The sequence below is a fragment of the Octodon degus genome, unplaced genomic scaffold, assembly GCF_000260255.1.
Source record: "Octodon degus isolate 3935 unplaced genomic scaffold, OctDeg1.0 scaffold00436, whole genome shotgun sequence".
NCBI classification, from domain to species: domain Eukaryota; kingdom Metazoa; phylum Chordata; class Mammalia; order Rodentia; family Octodontidae; genus Octodon; species Octodon degus.
In genome coordinates this window covers 226920-229078 of record NW_004525012.1, presented here as the reverse complement: position 1 = coordinate 229078, position 2159 = coordinate 226920, and positions in this window count along the sequence as shown.

Here is a 2159-nt window from a genome sequence, read left to right as displayed (position 1 = left end):
GTAACAGGCCAAGAATTTAAAGACCAAGGAGGCAAAATCGCAGGCATGTGGATACGTGTGGATATGTCATGCAGGATTTTTACATTGAAGAGAGGTAACTTTGAAATTTTCACCTATTTCTTCCTCAAGAAGTATACAACTTCCTCAATGAGTATACAATTCATTTTAATTTAAAGTATGATTGAAAAACACAGTGTTTAAGGAAAAGCAATTGATGACAGTACAAGGCACTCTCCTTCATCACACTAAAAAATTTAGCCCATCGCTCTTACCACTTTCTGCAGGAATCCTGGAGACCCTCTTTCATGAGTGTCTTTAGTTACTCTGTCATGGCTGCCTTGATGGCCTGAATGAATTAGTGGTATTTTTTACTTTAGGGAAAACTAGAAGTCACAGAGCCAGACCTGGTGAGTAAAGTGGATGTGGGTAAACTAAAATGTTTTAATTTGATACAAACATGTCCTATACTTTTCATAAAGGAGGGTGTTTCAGAAAATGGTGGATGTTTCAATTAAAAAGAAATTATTATGATAAAAGACACATTATCATTAATCCCCTAAAGTACTTAAAGTGCTCCTCCTTCCTTTGTGTAAAATTATCCAACTGTATTTTACAACATATCTTTTATTGTAATATGTTTTTATAAATTTAGTAATTCAAAATATTTTATGATCAACCTTCATATATTTTCATATATATGTTTCACACAGACCTTTTTCTGTTTTCTGTTCAATATTTTTACACATATATTCTCTTCCTCTTACTTTTATTCCAATAATTATTTACATTTGATAGTTGCAGTCATTTTGTAGTGAATACTTACCCAATATTTAATCACTCCCTGCATAACAGTAGAGTTTTAACAGAGATAGCAATTTTATAGGTTTAGGACTCCTAATCTAGAATCTGGAATCCTCCATCTCAAGCTGTTTTGAGTGATTCCAATTAGAAAACTGTTCCACACAGAAAAAGAAAATAATAACTCCAAAATACCCTCCATATTTGATTAGCAAGTACAAAAAAGTTTAAAACTATCTTCAGGTTGTGTGTGGTGTGTATGAATTATATATAAATTTTGTGTAGACTTGGGTCCCATCTTCAAGATGTCCATTATTTATATGCAAATATGGCAAATTGAGCAAACTGCAACTCAGTATATTCAAATTTAATTGTATATTTGAGATTGAAACTGTAAATAATAGCATAATTGACATTTTTTTACAGTACCAGTGATTCCCAGGCAAGCACTTATTCTATCAAGCTATCTCCATGGCCCAACATTTTTTTCTGTCAGCATGATTTTTATCTATCTATCTATCTATCTATCTATCTATCTATCTATCTATCTATCTATCTATCTATTTAGTAGAAGATCTACAGTGTCTCACTATACAGATTGGACTTGCAGTGATCTCTTTGTTTTCAGTCTTCCAATTGCTGGGATTATAGGCATGTGCCACTATGCCCAGTCTCAGTCACCTTCTCAGCATGCCCCCTGGGGTGGGACTGGCATGGCAAGCCTGGGATCAAACCCTGGTCCTTGCATCTGCCTAAGCAGGCACTTTAATTCACTGAACTATCTGACCAGCCTTACTGTGTTGATTTTATCATAGTATGTTTGTAGTACAATTTTAAGTCAAGAACTGTGATGCCTCCTGCCTTCTTTCTTGCCCAGGTTTCTTTTTGCTATTCTAGATCTCTTCTGGCTCCAGATGAATTTTAGGAATATTTTGTCTACATTTGTGAAGTAGCTAAAATATTTTGATCAGGATTGCCTTATATTTATATGATAATTTTGGGAATAATGTTGGCTCTATCCATGAGCAAGGACTATCTTCATATTTTCTGAAGTTCTCTTCAATCTTTTTTTTTTCATGATTTATATTTAAAGATCCAACTGTGTTAGTAATGTCCTGTATATTCAGACCATTACTTCTAATGATACTTTTGTAGCCATGAATGAGGTTGAAGGAATATGTTTTATTATTATTATTTCTCTTTGCTGCATTGATTATAATGTGGCACATACCCAAAACTTTGCCTGGTCAGTCTGTCAATGATCACAGATTTCTCTTTCTTTTCTTTCTTTCTTTCTTTCTTTCTTTCTTTCTTTCTTTCTTTCTTTCTTTCTTTCTTTCTTTCTTTCTTTCTTTCTTTCT